The following is a 19,955-nucleotide window of genomic DNA, read 5'->3' on the forward strand; positions in this document are numbered from 1 at the left end:
AAGAAAGGTTATTTCATATTACAAAGAACACAAACAAAAAAATTAACCGGAGGGCAGTGATTTTTAGTCGCAGTTCTGCATTGTAGGAACCTTCTCTGGCGTAAAAGATTAGAACTGAGCTGCCCATATGCAGGATTCTAGATCACTTTTTTAGCAAACAACAATTACTACGGATGGTAAAACACATGCATTCTGAAAACTAGTAAACAGAACAGACCCCATCAGAGGTTAAGAAAACAAGTTACTTACCTGTAACTTCAGTTATCCAGTATTGGTATCTTTCATAGATTCACATGCCTAAATCATTCCCCGTCGCCGAGGCGGCAGTCCCACGGTAAATAAAAAAGCAGTGCCAAAAGCACTTTGTAGTAGTAGTAGGCCCTGGAAAAAGGCCTGAGGCCTAAATTATAGTAGCCTATCTACCTCATTATGTTAAAAAGACCAAAGTCTTTGCTCCAACCAATCAGCTTACAGCACCCTCTAGAACCCGCTCTGCAGAGCCAGTTCTCCTCAGATTTTCATAGCACAAGTGGGAACAAGTATCCCAAACTTAGATAACTGACTCTCCGGGGAGGAAGGTGGGTCCATGTCAATCTATGAAAGATACCAATACTGGATAACTGAAGTTAAAGGTAAGTAACTTGTTTTCTTATCCAGTATTGGGGTATCTTTCATAGATTCACATGCCTGAATCAGAATACCAAGCAGTAAACTAGGTAAAGTCGGTTGCGGATGGTGGGAGACTTATTGTAGTGCACCCCCATGAATGTACAGTTAACAACCAACAATCGCCTAGAGATTGATCTATTAACAAGTCATATTCAGAATCAACATAGAAATTGTGCAATTTCCTACAGGAAAGGAACTTTAGTACCATAGAAACTCACTATATGTTAACATATTTCTGCATATTATAAACAACAACTTGAATCTTATGTGCTTTTTAAGAAATAAGCCAACGTTAATACCTGAATGTATTCCTATGGAAACAGGTGGTGTAAAACAGCTTGGCCCACTGCCGCATCATCCTGATTTGCTGATTGTAGGCAGTAGTGTCTTGTAAACGTGTGGACATTCTTCCATGTCGCAGCACAGCAAATGTTCTCAAGCGTCACACCTGCAAACAAAGCTGCAGACGCTGCCACAGCTCTTGTGGAATGAGGTCGAACAGACCTTGTCAACGGTCGGTTAGCCTTGATGTGGCAGAACTGAATGGCGGAGGCTATCCATCTGGAAATTGTAGCTTTAGTGTCCGCTTTACCCAATGTAGTCTGGCCATAAGCCACAAACAGTTGATCTGATTTTCTTAAAGTCTTGGTTCTCTGGAGGTAGAACTTTAAGCATCTTTTGATGTCTAAGGAATGCAATGTTCTCTCCGCTGGGGTTGAAGGATTTGGAAAGAAAACTTTCAGCTTGACTGGTTCATTTAGATGAAATTGAGAAGGCACCTTTGGTATGAATGTTGGATTTGTCCGCAAAGTGACAGTCTTGGGAAAAATGCAAAAAGGGTTCTTTTATAGTGAATGCCTGAATTTCTCTCACTCTTCTTGCGGAAGTTAGGGCTAACAACAAAGCAACCTTCCATGTCAAGAATTTTAGGTCAGCTTTATGGATGGGTTCGAACGGGTGCTTCATCAGCTGTGAGAGGATTGTGTTGAGCTCCCATTCCGGTGGTGAAGGCTTTACTGGAGGATAAGCCCGGAAAAGACCCCTCATGAATTGTTTAGTTAGCGATGAAGAGCAGAGCGATTGAGTGTCAGCCATTTTCCTGTATCTGGATAAAGCCGCTAAGTGGACTTTTATTGAAGAAAAAGAAAGACCAGATCGCGCCAAATGCAATAAATAGGGCAGTATTTTCTCTGCTGGCGCCTCTATATGATGTAAGGCATTTGAAATGCACCAAGCACAGAAGCGCTTCCATTTGAGACGATACGTTTTTAATGTACTCTGGGCTCTTGCTTTCTTTAGAATGTCTCGGCAGTCCTTAGGAATTTGAAGATGTTCAAATTCTAGGAAGTTAGGAGCCATGCATGCAATTTCAGCGATTGAGGGTCTGGGTGACGTATCTGGCCCTCGTTGCGTGAAAGTAACGTTGGGGTTACCAACAGCCTGATCGGTGGCTCCTGTGAGAGAAGCATGAGCTCCTGAAACCAATACTGGCGAGGCCACCTGGGAGCAATTAGGAGAAGGCGGCAACTCTCCAACTTCATCTTGCGTACCACTCGTGGAATCAAAGGGATCGGAGGAAAGGCGTAAGCATAACTCCGTGACCATCGCATGGACAGGGCATTCCCCCTTGATCCCGGTTGAGGGTACCTGCTGGCGTAATACCGGCATTTCTTGGTCTGTTGGGTTGCAAATAAATCCAACGTCGGCTTGCCCCATCTCGGAAACACCTTGCTCAATTGGTTGTTGTTCAGTTCCCACTCGTGGCAATCTGATGAGGACCTGCTCAGTTTGTCTGCTAAGGTGTTGTACAGACCTCTGACGTGTTCTGCCTTGAGAGTTATGTTGTGAATCATTAACTATTGCCATAACTCTTGGGCTTCCCTGGACAATGTTGCTGATCTCGTACCCCCTTGCTTGTTTATATAAAACATGCTGATAGTGTTGTCCGTTTTGACCAGAACTGAGGATCCTGTGATCCTGGGGAGAAACGCTTGAAGAGAAAGAAAAATGGGTTTCAACTCATTTTTTGTGCTGTTTAGACCATTTTCCTTGCACCTGTAAATCCTGGAGATGACCTCCCCAGCCCTCCATGGACGCATCTGTCGTCAGAATGAAATCCGGAGGAGCTTGCAAGAATGTGAGCCCCTGTTCCAAATTGCTCAGCCGTGTCCACCATTGAAGAGCATGCACCATCCTGTTGGTGACTGGGATGGTATCCTCGAAAGAGCCTGTCGCTTGTTGCCATTTGACGCTGTAGCTCTTCCTGTAAAGGCCGCATCTTTAAACGTGCTAATGGAATGAGGTTGATGGCCGAAGAGCACATCCCCAGAAGTGATGCAAATAGGCGAACTGAAAGTGACCTTTTTCTTGACAGTTTTATTGCCAAAGCCTGTAGTCAGAGTTGTCTCTCTCGAGACAAGAATGCCTTGCATTCTACTGTGTCTAGACAAGCTCCTAGGAACAGTAGGTTCTGTTTCGGGACCAATTGAGATTTGCTCTTGTTGATTGTAAGGCCTAGCGATGCAAAGAGATTGTGGCATATTGTAATGTCGGATTTTACTTTGGCCTTCGATGGACCTTTGACTAGCCAGTCGTCCAAATACGGGAAGACCTGCACCTTTGCTGATCGAAGAGCTACTGCTACAGGAGCAAGGCACTTCGTGAAAATCCTTGGGGCCGATTTGAGGCCAAATGGGAGGACCTTGAACTGATAATGGGCGCCAGCCACAGTGAAACAGAGGTATTTTCGATGCTTTGGGTGGATTGGGATGTGGAAGTATGCAGCTTCCATGTCCAAGGAAGCTATGTAATCTCCCTCGTTGAGGCAGTTGAGAATGTCCGAGAGAGTGACCATTCGGAATCCCTGCTTCTTGAGATATCTGTTCAGATTGCGCAGGTCTAAGATCCGTCGCCATTCCCCCGATTTCTTTTTTAACCACTTGGCTGCTAAGGGGTTTTCCCCTCCTGTGCTGCATATTTATGAATCCCATTATACATGACGAGATGACCTTGTCATGAGCACAGATTCAGTGTGCCTCATGACGAGTTCATCTTGTCATTAGCATGCAAGTGGTTAAGAGGAAAAAACGGGAATAGAAACCTGTCCTTCTCTGATGGATTGGAACGAATAGTTTTCTTACCCGTCGGTGTAGTTTTGCAGCTTGAAGATCTTTCTGGATTCACTAGGCTGTGCATTATTCTGCGGTCTTGTGGTTGGGTCCGGATTCGTAGTCTTTTCTTTGTTTTTTTTTTGTAGCCCAGGTGGGCGTCGGCGTCACACCCCCTTGGGTGTATTTCCGGTGACGTCGGCATGCTTCCTGCGGAAGCTCCCACTCTTGGACGCCATCTTCGGGTTCTTTTTTTCCGTGTTTCTTTCGTTTCCGAAGTAGTGGCAATGTTCTATTCAGGTGATATTTTACCGCTTTGTACCTTCAAAGTATTTTCCACTTGTTCTATTTCCACCTCTTCTCTCTCCAGCCTCATCTTTCTGGCGGAGGTGGGTGGGTTCGCTAGTGAATCCAGAAAGATCTTCAAGCTGCAAAACTACACCGACAGGTAAGAAAACTATTCGTTTTGCAGCGTGAATCTTTCTGGATTCACTATGCTGTGCATAGATTTTGTAGCGGTTTCTCATCTCTGTGGCGGTTGGGTGGAAGATGAGCGTTGGGTATTGAATATGTGCTGTAGCACCTTCTGTCCAACTTGAGCTTCCTTGTTCATCTGTATGTCCACACAGTAGTGCTTCGTGAACGTGTGCACCGAAGCCCATGTTGCCGCCAGGCATATGTCTTGTATGGGTGTGTTAGCCAGGAAGGCTATTGTAGCGCCCTTTTTCCTAGTGGAGTGGGGACGTATCCCCTCTGCTAGCTCTTGTCCTGCACGCTTGTGGCAGAGTTGGATTGTCTGTGCGATCCATCGTGCAATGGTCTTTTTGGCTACTGCTTTTCCCATGTAACTGTTGGCGAATGACACAAAGAACTGTTTTGTTTTCCTGTGTCCCTTCGTCCTTTCGATGTAGTGCATGACTGCCCTTCTGGCGTCCAGGGTGTGCAGAGCTCGCTCTGCGGCAGTTGTTGGTTTTTGGAAAAAACTCGGTATCTGTATAGACTGGTTCATGTGAAATTTAGATACCACCTTCGGCATGAAGTGTGGGTCAGTCCTCATCACAACCCTATCATTGTGTATTTGTATGTAGGGTTCTTGTAGCGTCAGAGCCTGAAGCTCGCTTACTCTGCGTAAGGACGTTAACGCAACCAGGAAAGCTGTTTTCATAGTTAGCATCTTTAAGGACGCCTTGTGGAGCGGTTCAAAGGGCTCTTTCATGAGTTCCGTTAGGACTATGTTCAAGTTCCATGCAGGTGGCGGCACCCGCTTGGGTGGTGCGATCCTTTTCGCACCTTCTAGGAATCTCTTCACCACCTGTGATGTGAAGAAACTCCTGCAAGTTTCTCCCCTTGTGTAGGCGACTATCGCTGCCAAGTGAACTCTCAAGGAGGATGAGCTAAGGTTCTTCTCTAGCAAGTGCGTCAGGTACTTTAGCACTGTGGAGTCCTTCTTCATTTTATTGTGAAATCTTTCTTGTCTGCACCATATTGTGAACCTTTTCCATTTCGCAACATAGCACTTCCGAGTGCTAGGCCTTCTTGCCTCCCGCAGGACCTTCAGGGTACTTTCTGGCAATCTTAAATGTGCGAACTCTATGTCCTGAGGAGCCACGCTACGAGGCTCATGCTCTCTGGCTCTGGGTGTAGCACCTCTCCGTTCTGCATGGAGAGTAAGTCTTTCCTCCTGCTGAATCTGTGGGGTGCACACTGTGTCATCTCCATGATCTGCGAGTACCATGTCTGCCTCGCCCACTGTGGTGCGACCAGTATCAGTGTCATGTTGCTCGCTCTGCACTTGCTCAGTACTCTGTGCATCAGTGGTATCGGGGGAAAGGCGTAGGCAAATGTCCTTGACCTATCTATCCATAGGGCATTCCCTAGTGACCCTTCCTCGGGCTGCCTGGATGCGAAGTTTTGGCATTTTGCATTCTGGCGTGTGGCAAACAGGTCCACCGATGGAGTTCCCCATCTGTCGAATAGGCGCCTTGTCTCCTGAGCATTGAGCTCCCACTCGTGGGATGCCGATGTCTGCCTGCTGAGCCAATCTGCTTGTATGTTGTCCTTCCCTGGCAGGTGTATGGCCAGCAGGTCTATCTTGAGAGGGATGGCCCATCTCCATATCTCTTGCGCTAGCGTTGAAAGCGGGGCTGACTGTGTGCCCCCCTGCTTGTTGATGTAGAACATCGCAGTGGTACTGTCTGTTTGTATCAACACCTTGTGTTTGTACAGTCTTGTTTGAAAGGCTTTCAGTGCAAGGAAGATTGTCTTCAATTCTAAGTAATTGATGTGCTTTGTCGCATCTGTTGGCGTCCACAGTCCCCTCACCTTGAGCTCCTCCATGTGAGCGCCCCATCCCTTCAGGGATGCGTCTGTGGTGATGGTCACTGTTGGCGTTGGGGGCGTTAGAGGCTTTCCCCTTGCTATGTTCTCCATGGTCCACCATGTCATCTCCTTCTGCACTGCGTGCGTTACAACCACTAGATCCTCCCAACTGCCTGTAGCTTGTGACCATTGCTCCTGTAGCCATTCTTGAATGGGTCTCATGTGGAGTCGTACATTCGGTACCAGGTGGATGCATGATGCCATCATCCCCATGATCTTGCTCGCAGTCCTCACTGTCCGAGCTTGTCCCTTCCGGTAGAGGCGAGTTTCCTTCACCAGCGCCCTCGCCCTCTTGTCGCTGGGGAACACCTTGCCCTGTAAGGTGTTGATCTGTGCTCCCAGGAAGATCTTCACTTGTTCTGGCTCCATTGATGATTTCTTCCAATGGATGGAGAACCCCAGGTTTATGAGCGTGCTTGTCACTGTATGTGCGTGCAGCTTGCATTTCTGGTATGAGTTTGCTTTCACCAGCCAGTCGTCCAGGTAAGGGTATACGTGTATTCCTTGCCTTCTTAGGTGCGCTGCGACTGCTGCGAGGCACTTTGTGAAAACTCTTGGTGCTGATTTTAGACCGAAGGCCAGTGTCGTGAACTGGTAGTGGCTTTCTCCGACGGTGAACCTGAACATGAGTTTGTGCTTTCTGTTCATTGGAATGTGCAGGTATGCGTCTTTGAGGTCTATTGTGACCATGAAGTCCCCGATCTGCAATTGTGGGAGCACCTCTTGCAGGGAGGTCATTTTGAATTTTTGCGTTCTTATGAATTTGTTCATGAACTGTAAGTCGAGAATGGGTCTCATTGTTTCGTCTACTTTTGGTACCAGGAAGTACGTTGAGTATACTCCTGTGTTTCTTTCCTTGAAGGGTACCCGTTCTATGGCCTGCTTCCGCAGGAGTTCCTTTGCCTCCTCCTGCAGACACTGCAGCTGCTTGCCTGCTAGTGGCTTTCTTTTTGGTTTTCTGCTTGTTGGCCTCCCCTCCAACTCTATGCAGTATCCGAACTGGATCAAGTTGAGGATCCATTTGTCTGATGTGATTTCTCTCCACTCTCGGAGGTGGAATCTTAATCTTCCTCCCACTGGTGTCATGTGGTCGTAGGTGTCTAGTTTGTCTTGACCCATCTGTACGTGCTGCCCCCTGGGATCTTTTTTGTGGGCGGGCACACGGAGCTTTTTGAAGTCACTTAGAGGTGGGCTGCTGCCCCCCTCTTCTATTTTGTCCCCGTCCATTTCTCCCTCGAAAGGACTGGCCTCTTTGTTGGTACTGCCAGGACTGCTTCTGATGACCATGCTGAGTCTGCGAGTCTGCCTGGTGCGTTTGCTGGAAAGCCTGGTGTAGGAAGGTAGATCCCTGACTATGGTTGCCCCCAACTTTTTGCCTGGTGTTTTGCTGGTTTTCTGACTTAGTTGACCTGGGACCCTGCTATTCAGGGCCCCAGGCCTACTGCTCTCTCTGTAAAATGGATTCCATGTACCTTAGGTACATATCTAAATTGGATACTGAGTCACCTTATCAGTCCCTGTACAGTGTACCTTAGGTACCCAGGGCATAGGTGTACCCAGGGCCTACCAGGGGCTGCAGCATGTATTATGCCACCCCTGGCTGGCCATCCAAATCTGACACAACTGGCTGCTTGACAGCTGGGGCAAGGTGGTGTAATCACCCTTTGCTTTAGATATAGTATACCTATATCTAACCCTAAAATGGACACACAGATCTCCTATCAGTCACTCCTATAGCAGGCCTTAACAATCCTGAAGGCAGAGTGCTTGGAATCGTGTGAGATGGTGCTCTGGCATGAGCTGAGCCTGTCTGCGGCTTTCGGGATCCATCCCTTAGCCGTTTCCATGATATCGCATACCATATACTCTTAAGTGCATTATAATCCTCGCGGTTATATGCCAACTCTGGTATCGCTTTATCAAAACATGTCGAGTAAGGTGTCATACGAATTGGAATACTAACCCCTCGCCAATTCTGGCGATGGAGTTAGCATTCCACCCTTCTAGAGGGACACGACATGTATGTAACCCCTAACCCCGGTTAAAGTCAGACAGAGCCTTAGCATCCACAAAATGGATGCTGCCACCGAGACACAAGTCTGCCCTCCTGCTGCTGGGAGTCCTCCCAGAGCAGGAGATAAGGACAAAGGGTTTCCTGCCAGGGGCGGTGCCAGCACCGTCCCAGACAGGGTTTTGTGTATTGTAGGTAGGCAGGGCTTCAGAGGAAGGTGACTGCACGTGGCACCCCGGTGCCCACTGTGCATAGGCTGGCTTAAACCAGTTCCAGGGACCCTCCAGACCCTGTGCTGGGGAAAAGCCCGCCAAGGAAGTGGGTGTAACCACCCCCCTCCTGGTCCCACCCCTAGGGCAGGACTTAGTCGCGTGCCAGCCCCCTTTTCCAAGATAAAGGTAGAGACTGGCCCCCTTCCAAAGCAGATCATCTTTGAATCCTGAAACTACTTTCCACGAAAGGAACTCAAGACTTCTTCCTAAGATTTCTCCCTTGTGACTAAGGAGTAGTCACCCTGCATCCGCAGGCACCATCTTAAGAACACTGCGGTCTGCTGCAAGTCTCTCCTCCGGATCAAGACTGCCCAGCTCGACGAGAACCGGCTTCCCTGGCACCTCTGACCTCTACCTACATCATCAGTCACGATGAGATTCGTGGGTGTGACGAGACCTCGAGGGACCGGCCATCTTCAAGACTGCACGACGCTTGCCCAGCACGACTCCCGAGGGACCCTCGACTGAGTGCTTTGGGGTAAGAGAAGCCCCGACCCTGAGCAGCTCCAGCACCGAAGAGCAGCCCCCCAGCATCTCCACGATCGGCGTGGGGCCCTTCTGCTTTTTGCTGCTCACCGCGTTGTTTGGCTACTAGCCCGCTGGCTTGTGGCCTTCCGAACTACGCCCGACGACAATACTGCTGCTAGTCTGGTTGCTCCAGACTGGCCCTTGCTTCCCTCCATCGGAGAAGTACCCTGGACCCTCCTGGTCCAACTAAGACGCCATTTTAGGTCCACCGCGTGGGCCTTGCATTTGCCAAGACTTGTTGCCCAATCCTGGGTCCAGCGACGTCGACAGCAAGAACCTTCGTGGGACAGCTCGCACCTCCATCCTGGTCGCCGACAACGCCTCCTGGTCCGAGAGACTGCAGAGCCCAGCAGCGCCCACTCACCTGACTGCGGTGACTTCGCCCGGTGCCATCCTGGTGCCCACTCAATCACTGGCTAGTGATTCAAGAACTTGGTCCCCTCTGCTTTCAGGTTTCCTTCTTCCTTGATCCAGGCTTGGATCCATCGAACTTTTCTTCACTGGTCGCCTGCCAGCAACTTCCTTCTTCCAGGCTCCTGGTCCGGCAACGAGATTCCCGACGTCTTTTCGGACCTATGCAGCTGCAGCCCCTGGGCTAGGTAACTTCGGCACTTCGGTGTCCCAGCATAGCCTCACTATCCAAGGGTCAGGATCCACTGTCGTTTTCTTCCTACCAGGTCGGGTTCGCCCGTGAACACTAACTTTGCCTTTACTAGCCTCCATAGACTTTGTCCCGCATCCCGCGTGAGAGTGCACACTCTGCACCCGAGTCCCCTAGGTCTCCTAGAAGTAATCTAACGATTCTATAGTCAAGTCCTAGCGATTCCAAAGCCTATTAGTACTGTACTTACCTGCTAGTAATTTCGCATTCCACTTTTAAAGTATATGGTTTTTCGTGCCCCTCGGGCATTTGTGTATAACGTGCTAACTTAAGTATTTTCATAAGAGTTTTGTTGTGTGCTTAGCACCCTGTCCTCATAAAGAGTACAGGGTTGTTGTGATTCTAATAAATACATTGTTTATTTTCATAACACTTGTGTGGTGTCCTTTCACTGGGTGTTCAAGGGGTAATGTGATGGTAAAACAGCTGGCTTAACACGCCCTCTAGAGTCTTAGCCTTAGACTGCTCGTATCCATGCTACTAGGATAGCTGGTCTATAAGGTTGACTTACAACCAATCATCAATAAGGGTTGTTTGGACTGATATATAGTGATCACTAGAATAGTGAACACTGCACATCAGGCCAACTTCTCACACCTGGTGTGATGTACCTGGCTGGTTTCCGCCTCTCCCGCCGGGCCTCCGTGACGGGGTGCCCCTCTTGTTCCCTCTGAACTGCAATGCTCCCATGGACCTTGCAGTTTCGTTATCTTTCTTCAGTTGGCTGAGCGTTTCATCAACTGTTGTTCCGAAAAGCGTGCTGCCGTTGAACGGTGTGTTCAGGATGCTGTGTTGCACCTCCGGTTTGAAACCGGATATCCTGAGCCAGGCGTGCCTCCTTTCCGTGACGCCCATCATCATGAGCCTGCTGGCGGTGTCTGCCCCACCCAGGGCCGTCTTAAGGCAAGAATTTGCCGTGTTCTTTCCCTCTTCAACCAGCTTTTCGGCTTTCTGCCTGGCATCCTGGGGCAAGTCCTTCACCAACTGCCCTAGTCCCTCCATGATTTGGTACATGTGCCTGTTTATCAGGGCGTTGGAATTAGCCATGCGCCAGTGGGTCGCGGCATTCCGTTCGATCCTTCTGCCCACCAGATCCATCCTTTTGCTCTCCTTATCCGGTGGTGGGCCCGAGGTAGTGGGTACGTTAGCCCTCCTCCTTGCTGTGGCCGTGATAATGGAGTCTGCGGAGACCTTTGCCCTGAATGTAGGCCGGGTCCTTTGTGGCATGCTTGTACTTCTCAGTTCTGGGAGTTACTGCCTTGCATGTTGCGGGCTCCCTGAAAGCTTCCTTCCCCTGAGCCAAGACGCTCTCGAGCATTGGAAGGAACTGTCTCATCGTTTGTGTTGGGAGCAATGTTTCTAGAAGGAAGTCTGCTTTCTGCTTCTCTTCGTCGAGCTTGAGCTTGAAAGCTGCTGCGGCAGCTTGTATCACCGAGTTGTAGTCCCCGATGTCGTCCGGCGGCGAGGGCCTCGAGGGGCAAGTGTCGACCACCTCCTCCGGGCTGTCGGTGTCGACATCTATGTAATCTACCTCCTGTAGGTCAGAGGGTGTCGAGTCTGCGTCCGTCCTGCTTTCCTCTTCCTCCCCATAGTTGTAACTATCGTAGGGATTCTCGTACTCCTCCTGGTCGTCGATCACCTCGACGTCCTGGTCTTGTTCCTCGACGACTCCGGCGATCTCTTCCTCCTCCTCGACTGCCTCCATCACAGGTGGCTTGGTCTTGTGAGGGATCGTGAAGGCCTTCATCTTTGCATCGAAATCTTTCTTCCGCTGCATGATGTTCTCCATTTCGGCCTCGAGGCGCCTTCTCTTCTTCTCCATCTCTGCCGCGTGTTCCGCGTCGGATGGGTCGGCCGTTCTTTTTGGCGGATGGTTCGTCGCCGTACCTTTCGGCGTCGAGGTTTTCGACGTCTACGTCGGACCGGGTCTTGGGTCTCTGGTCGTCGTCGTCAGTTTTGGGTCTTTCTCCCTCGGCGTCGATCGATCCTTTTCGGGGACGATTTTCGACGTTTTCTGCTGATCAGCAGCCCTCGGCGCCGGGGACTCCTTCTCGGAGGATCCGCTGGGCCTGGGAGTAGTCGCGGACGCCGCCTTTTTTGGCGTCGGCGTTTTCGGGGTCTTGCCCTCGATTTTTCTAGACTCAAGAGTCTCTCGGGTTCTTGGGGGCCGAAGAGTCTCCTACCTTGTCAGAAGTCTTCGTGTAATCGGTCTCTACGACCGTGTAGCTGTCGTCTTCGGCGGCAGCGTTGTCTTCTTCCTCGGAGGACATCCCCAGCTCGTAGAGGGACGGAGTCGGGGCCTTTCCCTGCAGGGTGGCGTGTGCTACCCTCTGCCTCTCTCTCACACGAAGGGTCTTCGGGGCGAAGGCGGAACAGGCGTTGCAGTCTCCGCTTTCGTGGTCCACCGGTAGGCAAAGGTTGCATACCGGGTGCTGGTCCTTCTGCGCGTACTTGTGGTGGCAGTTACGGCAGAACTTGAACGGCGTGTTGTCCATCATCGAGCGTCCAGGGCCTCTCTGGTCGCGTGTTCGTCGACGGTCGTCGATCTCGATGAAAAAACGCCTTTTTCTTGCCGGCTTTTCGTCGATGAAGTCCCCTGCAGTCTTCAGATGACTTCTCCTCGTCTTTTCTGTATTTTCTTTCTTCTTTCTCCAAAAATGTCTGGAGCCCAAACGGGAACGATCCAGACCCGACCGCGGAAAAAAAGAATCTGAAGATGGCGCCCAAGAGTGGGAGCTTCCGCAGGAAGCATGCTGACGTCACCGGAAATACACCCAAGGGGGTGTGACGCCGACGCCCACCTGGGCTACAAAAAAAAAAAACAAAGAAAAGACTACGAATCCGGACCCAACCACAAGATCGCGGAATAATGCACAGCCTAGTGAATCCAGAAAGATTCACGCTGCAAAAACCTTCTCTACAGCGTTCTTGAGAAGCATTGCTTGAACTTCCTTGATCAAAAAGTGAAGACGAGGGGGAGGGGGACCCCTGGGCGGAGTTGTTGGAGGTTTGGTGATGAACTCCAGGGTGTGACCATGTTGGACTAGGTCCAACACCCACTGATCTGTTGTTATCTGATGCCATTGTTGTTGGAAGGCAGAAATCTTCGCGCCCATGGGAAAATAGGGGATTGAAGGTGGCGCCCAATTGACCTCACTGTTTCTTGTGATTGTCTCGCCCCTGATGGTTCGTGCGCCTTCTTCCTCCTTGGCGAGAGAAACCAGCCGATCCAGACTGGCGATACGAAGACTGATAGTTCTGGCGGTATTGCTGCTGATATTGCCTGCCTTGCTGGTAATAATTTCCTCTGGACGAATAACCGCGTCCTCGCGCTCCTCTGGACGATCCTCTCTTGTACTGCAATGACCCCAGTGATTTAGCAGTGTCCGTATCTGTTTTAATTGCTTGGAGAGCTTCGTCGACATGTTTCCCAAAGAGGGACTCTCCGTCATATGCCATGTCCAGTACTTTCAATTGGACCTCTGGACGAAAGGTAGAGGCCTTCAACCACCCTTGACGTATCAAGACAGCCGCTCCTGCCAACTGTCTGAAATTTGTGTTTGCAATATCTAATGCGCAGTTGATGGATTCCGCAGCTGCGCGCTCTCCTTCCATTAATATTTTTCACGCTTCCTGCCTCTTATCCTCTGAAATCCGCTCCATGAAAACAGCCATTTCTGACCACATTTGGCGATCATAGCGCCCTATAATCGCCAAAGAATTTGCCGCTCTGATGGAGGCCGCAGCCATGGTGGAAAACTTTTTACCAATAAGGTCTAAACGTCGCCCCTCTTTATCAGGTGGTGTAGAAATAGGGGTAGCCGGATTTTTCGACCTTTGTTGTGCAGCTTGAGAGATTACCGAATCCGGACGTGGATGACCAATAAGGGACTAGTGAGTGGGGCACGGTATTACTTCTCAATTCTTGGCAACACAGCAGGCACAGAAGCGGGGTTTTTCATTACCCTGAGGCCCTCTTATCAAATGTAATCAATGATAGGAATGGCTCTAGACACCTTCCTGGTTTCTTTTTTAAAATCATGAAGAAAGCACTCCGTTTGCTCCACAGTCACCGGGAGTTTAAATCGGTTTGCTGCTCTCTGCATCAGATTGTGGAACCCACCTACATCCTCAGGTGGTGAATCTGAAGGCTGAGGAGTCGGGGGGGATGGCATGGGGATAACAATCATCCCATGGGTCTGATGAAGGTGCGTTAGGCAACTCTCCTTCCTCTACTTCCTCTTTTGATGACGCGTCCGGGGTTAGTGGAGGCAACTCAGGTTGCGTAGGTTCGCTGACTGGAGAAAGCGGTGGAATTTGAGATGGAGGAACAGAAGTACTAGGCTGAGGCATTTCTGGCGGAAAGCGTTGCTTGTAATCTGCCAGCATAGCCTGCAAGACCTTTATCAGGGTAGGCGGTAAATGAGTGACTTCTGAGACCTTAGGCCGTCTCTGATGTTCCAAAGAATGAGGCACTATAATGTCCTCCTGATAGTAATACTCAGTGTAAGTGTCGTCTTCATCATCATCTTGACACTTGAAGATGAGATCAGATGGGTGACGCGCCACACCAAAAGCTCCTTCATTATCATCCTCAAAATCATCTTCTTCCTCATCGGAGTAGGATTCTAGAAGATGAGAGGGCATAAGTGGCGACATATAGGAACCTTGTTGCCTCTTGTAAGATACGAGTTGAAAGTTCTTCGTTGAAATTGGCGAACAAAAAGCCTGATTCCCAGCAATAGGCTTCACTAAAGCTGAATCCATCAGTTTTGATGGCACTGGTGACAAAGGTGCAGCTGCCAGCTGAAAAGATGCAGTAGTCGGCGGGTTTATCGTCGACGACGAAGGAATCGTCGTCGATTGAATTGCCGTCGACGGGACAGTCGTCGATGGGCTCGACGTCAACGGGACCATAGTCGATGGAACTACCGTCGACGGGACAATCGTCGACAGGCTGGTCGTCAACGGAACAGCTGACGACGGGCTCGTCGTCGACGGGGCAGCCGTCGATGCTTTCTTCGTCGACGGGGCAGCCGTCGACAGTGGCGTCGATGACTTCGTCGACGGGCTCTTTTTAGACGACGAAGGCTTCGTTGACGATGATGTCTTCGTCGACGAGCCGTCTACGAGAGTTCTTTTAGCCACAATACAAACCTTTGTAGACACAATAGGCGAAGTGACAGATGTAGTGGAAATCATAGCCGTAGAAGAGGAGGTTGAAGTAGAAATAGTAGTCACTGGTGAGGAGACAGCAGAGCTCTTACTCACGGTTTTCTTAGAGGAATCATTGGTGGCTGTGGCTCCAGAGACAGAATGTGGAGATCTCTGTGAAGAGCCTGAAGTAAAGTGGGAGGTTTTCGCATGTTTTCTCCCCTCACTTTTCTTATCCTCTTGAGACCTCGCCCTCTTGCTAGAGGTAGAGGTTCCGTCATCATCATCCATGGAAGAGGATTTTAGCCACAAAAGGACTCTGGCCTCCCTATCCCTTAAGGTCTTAGAAGGGAAGGTGCGGCAGATCTTACAATTTTTTGCCTCATGTTTGGGATAAAGGCAATAAATACAGTCTTTGTGCTGGTCATCAACATGTACCCTCTTCTTCTCGCAGGTCCTGCAAGGTCTAAACAAGGCCTTCTTGTCAGACATCCTGAAGCTCTGAGGAAAAAAATGAGTCAAGACTCAGGGAGACTCCCTTCCATACGACGTGCGGTGAAAATCTGAGGAGAACTGGCTCTGCAGAGAGGGTTCTAGAGGGTGCTGTAAGCTGATTGGTTGGAGCAAAGACTCTGGTCTTTTTAACATAATGAGGTAGATAGGCTATTATAATTTAGGCCTCAGGCCTTTTTCTAGGGCCTACTACTACTACAAAGTGCTTTTGGCACTGCTTTTTTATTTACCCTGGGACTCCCGCCTCGGCGACGGGGAATGATTCAGGCATGTGAATCTATGAAAGATACCCCAATACTGGATAAATGTGCATTTCATTGTTTTATTTTACAGATGTCCAAAATAACAAATGATGCAGAAAACAGCCCTGCAGTTTTTCTTTACGTCCATGCCCTAAACTGCATCGAAAAACAAATATTTGTAGGGGAATGTAGGCAGATGGGAAGCAGTCATGGAAAACTGAAGAAGGTTCCTGCTCTTTAAGGAGCCAGCAGTTTCCCCATCCCATCATGCCCTGTACTGGCAGTAGCTTCACATGCCCAGTTATTTTAACAGAACAGAGTGGAAAGGATCATCATTAAAGACAGATTACTGCCAAGGGGATTCAAGATAGAGAGGGGAGAGTACGTTTATAATTTAATGAAGTTCCACATGACACACAAGGACAACGTTGCTTATCCGTAACAATATGTTGGAAGTTTTTAGTTACACAGATCCACTTGTTATGTTCAGTCCTGCCATCTAGTGTTGGCTTCAGAATACTACAATTTATTTTTCTTTAAATAAGTTCTTTAGAGTTGGCTATATATTCCCCCAAAACACAAAATACACCAAGACACAAACTCAGGTAGTCGTTCTCTTCTGCCAATCTAAAAGAGTGAATTGATGTGTACAGACATAAAGCAATAGGATAGTGGAATAAGAGTAAGGGTATAATGCATAGCTTTAAAAAGTGCAACAAGCAACTCTATGTGGTCTTTCATTAGAAGAACCGGAAAAGGTGCATGTATATCTGTGTCAGAAACTAATTTTAAAGGTATGCGGCATGTTCTGCCAAAGATCGCATTATATGATCTGCACAGATAGCAAATCGGTGGTCAAACCTTTAAAGTTGAGGTCTGCAGGCAGATGGAGAATCCTAGCTAAATGTTTTGCGCACAGTGTGACCCACTTGCGCTTCTTGGCAGGTATGAATATCCACACAATAGTGTTTATGTGTAGAAGTTCTACAGTTGTCTGAAAATAGGATGATGCCACAGAATGCCAATGTGACTCCTTTCTTATGAGTGGAGTATTCCCGATGGGTAACATGCAATGACTGTTTACCTCAAATGTAACACAGCTGACCGCACTGAATAATCCACCATGTAGACCATTCTTTGAAATAGGATTCCCAAGGATTGGCAATGAACAATTGTTTTGTTTTCTGATAGCACTGTGTGATCCACATAAACCCACAATAGTCCATCAAACATTTAGAGTCTTTAAAGACATTTCAGTTAAGAAAGACAGCAAATTAAGAGATATGAAGGATGCATGCATTGCACTATCTATCCTTTTAAATTTGGATGAATGGTTCATTCACCAAGATAAGAAATTAGTTATCGATGTAGGGAGCTTGCTCTGTATATACTATACCAAAGTAAGGTATAGTGTGCACAGAGTCCGGTGGATCCCCAAAGGCAGGCAGAAGTAAAAGTAGATAATACCAAGTAAAAGTAGATAATACCTTACTCTCTATTTGTTTTAGTGTGGGCGAGCAGTAGGGCTTTATGTGAGAAGTTGGCCTGATGTGCAGTGCTCACTATTCTAGTGATCACTATATATCAGTCCAAACAACCCTTATTGATGATTGGTTGTAAGTCAACCTTATAGACCAGCTATCCTAGTAGCATGGATACGAGCAGTCTAAGGCTAAGACTCTAGAGGGCGTGTTAAGCCAGCTGTTTTACCATCACATTACCCCTTGAACACCCAGTGAAAGGACACCACACAAGTTGTTATGAAAATAAACAGTGTATTTATTTATAACAAGACTACCCTGGCTCTTTATGAGACAGGGAGCTAAGCACACAACAAAACTCTTACGAAAATACTTAAGTTAGCACGTTATACACAAAATGCCCGAGGGGCACGAAAAACCATATACTTTAAAAGTGGAATGCGAATTACTAGCAGGTAAGTAACAGTTCTAATAGGCTTTGGAATCGCTAGGACTGGACTAGGGAATCGTTAGATTACTACTAGGAGGCCCAGGGGACTCGGGTGCAGAGTGTGCACTCTCACGCGGGATGCGGGACAAAGTCTATGGAGGCTAGTAAAGGCAAAGTTAGTGTTCACGGGCGAACCCGACCTGGTAGGAAGAAAACGACAGTGGATCCTGACCCTAGGATAGTGAGGCTATGCTGGGACACCGAAGTGCCGAAGTTACCTAGCCCAGGGGCTGCAGCTGCATAGGTCTGAAAAGACGTCGGGGATCTCGTTGCCGGACCAGGAGCCTGGAAGGAAGAAGTTGCTGGCAGGCGACCAGTGAAGAAAAGTTCGGTGGATCCAAGCCTGGATCAAGGAAGAAGAAAACCTGAAAGCAGAGGGGACCAAGTTCTTGAACCACTAGCCAGTGATTAAGTGGGCACCAGGATGGCACCGGGCGAAGTCACCGCAGTCAGGTGAGTGGGCGCTGCTGGGCTCTGCAGTCTCTCGGACCAGGAGGCGTTGTCGGCGACCAGGATGGAGGTGCGAGCTGTCCCACGAAGGTTCTTGCTGTCGACGTCGCTGGACCCAGGATTGGGCAACAAGTCTTGGCAAATGCAAGGCCCACGCGGTGGACCTAAAATGGCGTCTTGAGTGGACCAGGAGGGTCCAGGGTACTTCTCCGATGGAGGGAAGCGAGGGCCAGTCTGGAGCAACCAGACCAGCAGCAGAAATGTCGTCGGGCGTCGTCAGGAAGGCCACAAGCCAGCGGGCTAGTAGCCAAACAACGCGGTGAGCAGCAAAAAGCAGAAGGGCCCCACGCAGATCGTGGAGATGCTGGGGGGCTGCTCTTCGGTGCTGGAGCTGCTCAGGGTGGGGGCTTCTCGGACCCCAAAGCACTCACCAGGAATTCACTCGGCGGGCCTGCTGGAAAGAAGTCGTGCAGTCTTGAAGATGGCCGGTCCCTCGAGGTCTCGTCACACCCACGAATCTCAGCGTGACTGATGATGCAGGTAGAGGTCAGAGGTGCCAGGGAAGCCGGTTCTCGTCGAGCTGGGCAGTCGGATTCCGGAGGAAGGACTTGCAGCAGACCGCAGTGTTCTTAGATGGTGCCTGCGGATGCAGGGTGACTACTCCTTAGTCACAAGGGAGAAATCTTAGGAAGAAGTCTTGAGTTCCTTTCGCAGAAAGTAGTTTCAGGATTCAAAGATGATCTGATTTGGAAGGGGGCCAGTCTCTACCTTTATCCTGTAAAAGGGGGCTGGCACGCGACTAAGTCCTGCCCTAGGGGTGGGACTAGGAGGGGGGTGGTTACACCCACTTCCTTGGCGGGCTTTTCCCCAGCACAGGGTCTGGAGTGACCCTGGAACTGGTTCCAGCCAGCCTATGCACAGTGAGCACCGGGGTGCCACGTGCAGTCACCTTCCTCTAAAGCCCTGCCTACCTACAATACACAAAACCCTGTCTGGGACGGTGCTGGCACCGCCCCTGGCAGGAAACCCTTTGTCCTTATCTCCTGCTCTGGGAGGACTCCCAGCAGCAGGAGGGCAGACTTGTGTCTCGGTGGCAGCATCCATTTTGTGGATGCTAAGGCTCTGTCTGACTTTTAACCGGGTTATAGGTTACATGCATGTCGTGTCCCTCTAGAAGGGTGGAATGCTAACCCCGTCGCCAGAATTGGCGAGGGGTTAGTATTCCAATTCGTATGACACCTTACTCGACATGTTTTGATAAAGCGATACCAGAGTTGGCACATAACCGCGAGGATTATAATGCACTTAAGAGTATATGGTATGCGATATCATGGAAACGGCTAAGGGATGGATCCCGAAAGCCGCAGACAGGCTCAGCTCATGCCAGAGCACCATCTCACACGATTCCAAGCACTCTGCCTTCAGGATTGTTAAGGCCTGCCATAGGAGTGACTGATAGGAGATCTGTGTGTCCATTTTAGGGTTTAGATATAGGTATACTATATCTAAAGCAAAGGGTGAGTACACCACCTTGCCCCAGCTGTCGTGCAGCCAGTTGTGTCAGTTTTAGTTAGTCAATCCAGGGGTGGCACAATACATGCTTCAGCCCCTGGGAGACTTCTGGGTGCACCTCAGCCCTGGGTACAGGGACTTGGAGAGGGCCCAGTGCCAATTCAGTACCCGAGTACAATTTGGATAGAGAGAACAGCTAGGCTGTGGGTCTGATTAGCAGGCCCACAGCCAGGGAAAGTCGTAAACCAGTGCAGCAAAAAGCAAAAATCTGGGTGATCATAGGATTGCAGACCCTACTCTCCTACACTTTATCAGAGGGTGGTGTTAGCATTTGTTGTACAAACTTAGGGAAGAAATGATGCCACACACTCAAACACTGAGCTCAGGCCAATTTGTTTGTCTCAAAAAGGAATATGCTACTTACCAGTATGCATCTGTTCTTGGCATAGAGGGCTGCAGAGTGGTACATTTATGAATAGATCGCCA

The 19,955-nt window shown here is 49.3% G+C and overlaps 1 protein-coding gene across 4 annotated transcripts in view; it reads right to left on the reverse strand.

Annotated features, from left to right (window-relative positions):
• SMAD2 (SMAD family member 2) overlaps positions 1 to 19,955 on the reverse strand; it is a 317,920-nt gene that overhangs the window by 16,242 nt on the left and 281,723 nt on the right. The window lies entirely within an intron of this gene.

Source organism: Lissotriton helveticus, chromosome 2_1 (assembly GCF_964261635.1).
Source record: "Lissotriton helveticus chromosome 2_1, aLisHel1.1, whole genome shotgun sequence".
Classification (NCBI taxonomy): Eukaryota; Metazoa; Chordata; class Amphibia; order Caudata; family Salamandridae; genus Lissotriton; species Lissotriton helveticus.